Below are 7,390 nucleotides of genomic sequence, written 5' to 3'. Positions count from 1 at the left end.
CCGTTTTGTGTAGTCTGAGCAAAGTTTATCTAAGAGGCAGCTTCATTCCTTTTGGACGAATGCACATTATTTCCCCATCAAGGGCTTTGAATGCTGACCCCCAGGTGGGGCTAGGAGGTCACCATGGACAGTGCTCGCTGGCAGGTCAGTAACAGCAACGCCAACATCGAACATTTTGCCCGCCAGGCGCTGCCTTAATTGTCACAAGCCTGCAGTACAACGCCGTCATTACCTCTGTTGGGAGGGTGAGGAATGGATGCGTAGGAGGTTCAAAACGCCCACAGCGTCAAGGCTGCTGAGCATTAGGATCTACGGTCTCCCAGTGCACTGCCTCCCGGCAGACGGTTCTAACCAGGAGACCCCTTGACAAGCCCCCGGGCGGCTTTGCCAGCCGGTGGGTCTTGGGCAAGTTTCCTCAGCAGTCACATGGCAGCATTAAGGGCGTTTGTTGCGAGGGCTCACGAGCTGGTGCCCAGGGAGCGTGGACCAAGTCACAGTCTGTGTCCTGTTCCCCACCAAGCTGGATGTCGGGAGCCTCCCCAGCAGGGCTCCGAGGGACCAAGCCCATAAAGCAGAGCTGACACAGCAGATGCTCTTATCTGTCATCTGGGCTAGCTTTTCCTAGATGTCCTGATGATGTCACTGCAAACAATGAAAACGCAAGCTCTGTGAATACGGCTGTCCTTCCCATTCTCGTATTAAAGCGAGCTCCCCCCATAACCCTCGGGCCGTCCCTTAGGCTCTCCTTCCCGCCTCCTCCCCAGGAACAGCGCTGGTGTTAATAAACGTGGTACTCAGCGTCGTTTTCTTTATTTGAATACTTGTTTTTTTTCTTTTTATGGCCGCACCTGTAGCAGATGGACGTTCCCAGGCCAGGGCTCGAATCGGAGCTGCAGCTACCGGCCTGCACCACAGCCACAGTAACACTGGATCTGAGCTGCATCTGTGACCTACGCCGCAGCTCGCAGTAACACCGGATCCTTAACCCACTGAGCGAGGCCAGGGATAGAACCTGCAACCTCATGGTTCCTAGTCCGGTTCTTAACCTGCTGAGCCACAACGGGAACTCCTATTTTGATAGTTTTGATAATCCTGTCTCCTAGATTAAGGCACCCTGAAAAATTAAGATAATGGCTTTGTACTGACTATGTTTGGCGTGGCTATGAATGCTGTTCCTTGTGGGTTTTATTTTATCTCCTCTTTCTCAAATGCAGTCTTGCCATCCATTTCACAGGTACCATTTTCTTTTCTGCCCCTGTGAAGAGGTGCGGGACCATTCACCACGGCCACCTGCTCCACAAACCTGCCACGCTCCAGGTGGCGCGTTCAACCTGGAAAAGAAGTTTATCGATCTCCAAGGAAACGGGTGGTGATGTGGATGCCCTGTTCCCTGGCAGCAGGTTCTCAGCTCACAGCCCAGACTGGAAGGCGGGGCTGTGATCTCGGATGGATCTAGAGATGAAACAGGCCTGGAGGACCCAGTGAATCATGCCTTCTGACTCTGGGCCAGGTGGGTGTCGCCACCTGTTGTGTACACATCGGCCTCATTCTGATTTCCCATTCTTCTAGTGCACAGATGAATAAGGGTCATAAAAAGAAAGTAATATGTCAAAGTCCAGTGGAAACAAGTTACGACAAAAGTGAAAGGGTAGCACTCAGAGATGTCCAGGAACTCACAGGTGAGGGGGCCTGTCATCCTAATGGATACTGTGGCATTTCGTCCCATGGTTCTTTGTCGTTATTAGTGACGACTGGAATTGCTTCTACTTTTTCAGGTCTGGAAGCCCAGAATGAGGTCCTTCCAGTGGGAGCTACCGCCTCCCCCATTTTCTAGACTTTCAAAGACAGAGGTGCAGTGGAGGAGAGAGATCTGAAAGCACACAGCTGCATTAGCCATCCCACTCCTGAGCGTCTGCCTGGAGAAAATCATAATTCAAAAAGACACATGCACTCCAGCGTCCACTGAAGCCACAGCAGCCAAGACGCGGAAGCAACCTAAGTGTCCACCGACAGAGGAGTGGGTAAAGGAGATGTGCTATACGCACACAACGGAATATTACTCAGCCATAAAAAGAATGGAATAGCGCCATATGCAGCAATATGGGGGAACCTAGAGATGATCAAACTGAAGGAAGTAAGTCTAAAACCCGGTTCTTAACTCGTATATTATCCGGTCTTCTCGTTTGCAACCCCAACTTTTTTTTTTTTCTTTTGGCTGTGTTCACAGCCTGTGAAGTTTTCCACGTTGGGGGATCAAACCTGTGCCACAGCAGGAGCCCAGGCTGCTGCAGTGACAACGCCGGATCCTTAACCCACCGCACCTAGGGAACTCCAACCTCAGTTTTTAAACCACAGTAGATCCCCGTTGTTCGTGCATTCTGTATTTGTGAATTTGCACGAAATGATGTCTTGCCGCCCCCGGGTCAGCACTCACCACTTCTCCGGGCCTTCCCATCTCAGACACACATGCACAGAGGGACAGACACCGGGGACAGACAGACACCTGGGAGGAGTCGGGCCTGACCAGGATTGGTTCTGCCTCCTTTTCCGGAGGCTTCCTGGACTGCAAACAATAGCCTTTTCCCAGTGTGTTTAGGGCCATGCTTCCCACATTTCTGTGCTGCTGGTGATTTTGCTGTTTAAAATAGTTTCCACCTAGGAGTTCCCATCGTGGCGCAGTGGTTAACGAATCCGACTAGGAACCATGAGGTTGTGGGTTCAATCCCTGCCCTTGCTCAGTGGGTTAAGGATCTGGCGTTGCCGTGAGCTGTGGTGTAGGTTGCAGACGCGGCTTGGATCCCGCGTTGCTGTGACTCTGGCATAGGCCAGGGGCTGCAGCTCCGATTCGACCCCTAGCCTGGGAACCTCCATATGCCATGGGAGCAGCCCAAGAAGTGGCAAAAAAGACAAAAAAAAAAATCGTTTCCTCGTAGAGCACCAAGGTGCTGCCTGGCCGTCCTTAGTGCAAGAGGGCAGTGACGTGGAGGAAATACGGGTGGCGGGGAAGTTTTGTCGGGCACGACTTGTAGTGCTGTCAACTGTGAGTTTCGTGACTCGAGCACGTACATTAAACAGAGTGTCTTTCGACAGAAACACACATAAAACAAGTCGATGGCAGTGCGACCGTCCCAGGCGCTGAGCCCTGTGCTGCCCCCGCGGGCCATGGCTCAGCGTTTGATCCTGCAGTGTTCCTGGTGACCTTGCAGAACACAACTGCGCTGAGATCCATTAGATCAGGGACCCTCCCTCTGAGGGGCTGGGAGTCCTGTAAGGGCGCGTCGAGCCCCCCGGGACCCAGTGACCAGTGAAGGGACACTGTCGTGAAGACGACCACGAGGACGTTCTGAATCACTCCAGGTGGGTCGGGACAAGCCCATGAGATGATTTTCAGCGGCGGCATTAAACCCACACCCTGTTCCCACCCTTCCACTAATAAAAAGTTCAAGCTTCATGAGAATTATATGCCAAAGTCCAGTGGAAATGAATCATTGGAGGTGAAACACTCAAAAAACATCCCATACAAGGTAAGAAGATGGATTTACTGCCTAGGAGGCGCCTGAGTGTGTCTTACTGTATTTTGCTATTATTTTGCAAAGGCTTTGCGCCTCCTCTTTGGAGTTTGAGAGCTCAGAGCAGGTTCAGTTCCGCTGAAGTCATCAGGCATCACGGAGAGATTTTGATTTGCTGATTTGCTTGGTGGTTGGCTGGAGTCTGGCCTTGAGACAAACCACAGTTAATTCTCACAAAGAAATAAAAGCTGCAGAATCATATGTTTCTAGAGTGATAAGAAAGCGTAGATGTGGATTCACTTCCTCTTGTTATTTGTGCAGATGAAGAAATGGAGGTGAGTGGAGGGGGAGCTGAGGTCTGGACCCCACGCCGTCCGTTCAAGGCTCTTAGGAGCCCACCCTCTCCCTAGAGTGGGCGGAGAGAATCCTGTCTTCTTAGAAGAAAGGAAAGCTAGGGTTTCCCCAACTAGGCTGGACGCTAGGCCACCAGGCTGTGCCCTGTCCGTCTTCTCCGCTCTGCCTAGTGCTGCTTGGCCCTTAAGGTACTCGTGTCCAGCTAATGCCCAGGTGGTCAAAAGCGCATCGTTAGTCTGGCCAGCCCCCTTCTGTGTGTGTGTGTGTGTGTGTGTGTGTGTGTGTGTGTCTTTTTAGGGTCATACCCACGGCATATGGAGGTTCCCAGGCTAGGGGTCGCATCGGAGCTTCAGCCACCAGCCTACGCCCCAGCCCCAGCAACGCGGGATCCTCAACCCACTGGGTGAGGCCAGGGATCGAACCCATCCCCTCATGGGCACCCTCTTAACTGATACCACAAAGGGAACTCCCCGGCCAGCCCCCTTCTGAATGTAGATGATTAGCTCAAAATGAGACTAAAACCAAGTGCATCACCGCAAATCCCTCCAAGCTGGACCAATCTTCTGAAGCATGACCCTCCAAATCCTGGGCAGCCTCTTCCTCTGTGGCCCTTGACATAATTAAAATAGGTCCATTTCCTGCGTGTACGGAGTGCCAGGTACTGTTCTGAGGACTCCACACTCTCCGCCACTTCATGCTGGAGAATTTCTGTCAGAGGTTCTGTCGCCCTGCCCGTCCTGAAGCTGAGGATACCATAGACAGAATTCTGCTTGTCGCATTGGTGGATCTGATACCCAGGGCACACGGGTGAACCTAGATGAAAATTCCAGCTCTGCCAGCTGCTTCCCATCCAGCGACCTCAGCTCTTGGACTCATATTTTGCCCAGTTCTGAAATGGGGCTGATAAGAGCCACACAGTGAGCACGTTTTCTGATGCATGGGTGTCACTGGAAAGATGGAACCCCGCCTTACGATTCCTTAGGGGTGAATCAAAGGGCCAAATAAGTCGTCCTCTGTGTCATGAGGGAACTGGGTGGAGGTGCGGGGCGAGTGAAGACGGAAAGGTGCCTCGCTACGGCTGGATCTACGCGTGTTCACAAAAGAACCCGCCCAGCTTTCTAGAGGGATCTAGAGCTGAGCCGAGCAGGAAGCCCTCAGCCGTAAAAGCAGCTCTTCTGGGAGCTGCACCTCCTCTTGAGGAGGTGTTAGCTTTCCTCCTCCTTGGATGGACGGCGCTCCGTGAATTCCTGGGATAGTTTCGCTGTCAAAGCCCGCGATTGGGTACATCCACAGCCGGCTCTCTGGGCTCTGTGTGAGCTCACTCCCACTGGCTGGAATGCTTGCTGGGACTTCGGACAAAGGCCATTTTGTGGCAACTCCCTCTGTCCACTGCCCAGAGCTGGCTCTGCTGGAATTCACTAATTGCTCTGGAACAAAAGGATGCCTATGTGCCTCTCGAGTCCAAGGCCGGGCATGGATTCTTTATGGCGTTGGTATCAAAACTGCCAGTGTTTCCTCTGGATCGTCTGCTCCCAGAGGCAGGACGCAGCAGCGGGGCCTCCTGTGCGCCAGGGAACCTGCTCGAGAGGCTGTGGGTTGGGGGGCGGGGACAGCGGGCTCCGGTTACCTAGCAGCCTGGGGGAAGCGGCTTCCCCTGGCCAGGAGGGTCCCTTTTGTCTGTTTGGGCATCTGTCCCCGGGGAACTGACTCTCCTGGTCCAGCCCCAGCGTGGGGAACATTCAGCACCTCGAAAAGGTGTTAAATCCACCCAAAGGAGGGTTGTTGGCCTAAGAAGAAACAGGGTCCTACCCAGAGAGGCTTCTAAAAAGGTGACGGATAAAGGACACACCGGGCAGGTGGACAAACGTCTGGATGAGTGTTTCTTGAAATAATAAACACATGAAAAAAATAAGACTGTGGACCCGTTAGCCAATCAGGATGGAGGGCAGTTTTTGAAGATGGGTGGGGGGCAAGCCAGAAGCACAGGACGTTCCAGTGGAAGGCTGCCGTGCAGAGGAAATCCAGAATCTTCAGACAGAAACACAGGCTCAGGCAGGAGACCCCTGGGCTGACTTCAGACCGATAGTGGCAAGCTGCCTTGGGAAGACCAGCTGGGTGAAGCAACCCCCTTTCCCAACTCTGACTTCAAGAAGCAACACCTTTTTTGGAGTTCCCTGGTCGCCTAGCGGTTAAAGGACCCAGCGCTGTCACTCTTGTGGCGCGGGTTTGACCCCTGGCCTAGGAACTTCTTTATGCTGCTGGTACAGCCAAAAACAAAACAAAACAAAAAAAACCTCAAAGTCCAGATCAAAAATCCCTCATTTCAAATGTACAGTGAAAACTAATCCTAACTCTAAAATTGCTAGAGAAAATAAAGAAGCCTTAAATACATGGAGATATATGTTATTAAAAAAAAAAAAAAAGCAGCAATGACTTTTGCCCACTGACTCAGAGAGTGATAGTGAGTACTTGGGGCTCAGAAGGAAGGACGTGTCGCCAGAGGCCCCTGAGGGATGACACCTGCCCACACCCAGAAAACCCTTGCTCACAGTCCCCGAGGGCGAGGCACCCAGAGCAAACCACGTGCACAGGCAGAGAGGGAGCCCCAGCGCACGAGGAAGCACAGAACCACTGGCCTTTCCAGAAAAACAACCCTCTAAAAGAGAACCACCAGGCTTAACAAGGGGGAACCCCCCCAAAATAGTGAAAGCAGAAAAAATACTTTAAAATGCAGATACCAATGATCTTATGGTGGGCTAATTGCGGGAGCATTGCAAAATAGTAATGACTGATGCTCAGAAAGTACAAGAAGGAATTTTATAGATTCAAAATAGAATAATTAAAAAACCTTCAATCTATGAAATAAATCACTAAATATGAAAAATAAAGCCACACGTCAAATGGTCAAAGCAAGAAATTCTCCCAGATATAAAAAATTTAGATTAAAATTAAAAAAAAGAATTGTGGTCAGGAGTTCCCGTGGTGGCTCGGTAGTTAACAAATCTGACTAGGAACCATGAGGTTGTGGGTTTGATCCCTGGCCTTGCTCAGTGGGTTAAGGATCTGGCATTGCTCTGAGCTGCGGTATAGGTCGCAGACACGGCTCAGATCCTGCGTTGCTGTGGCTGAGCTGTAGGCCAGTGGCTGCAGCTCTGATTGGACCCCTAGCCTGGGAACCTCCATATGCCACGGGAGTGGCCCTAGAAAAGGCAAAAAAAGACCAAAAAAGAAAAAGTTGTGGTCAAATACACAATAACATAAATGTTCCCATCTTCACCATTTAAAAATGTACAGTTCTGGCAATTCCTGTCGTGGCTCAGCGGTTAACGAAGCCAACTAGGATCTATTAGGATGAGGGTTCAATCCCTGGCCTCGCTCAGTGGGTTAAGGACCTGGTGTTGCCATGAGCTGTGGTGTAGGTTGCAGATGCGGCTCAACTCTGGCGTTGCTATGGCTGTGGTATAGGCCGGCGGCTGCAGCCCCAATTCAACCTCTAGCCTGGGAACCTCCATATGCCACCTGCTCGA

This window comes from Phacochoerus africanus, chromosome 14 (genome assembly GCF_016906955.1).
Source record: "Phacochoerus africanus isolate WHEZ1 chromosome 14, ROS_Pafr_v1, whole genome shotgun sequence".
NCBI classification, from domain to species: domain Eukaryota; kingdom Metazoa; phylum Chordata; class Mammalia; order Artiodactyla; family Suidae; genus Phacochoerus; species Phacochoerus africanus.
The sequence above is the reverse complement of the archived record's forward strand: the minus strand, read 5'-3'. Positions refer to the sequence as shown.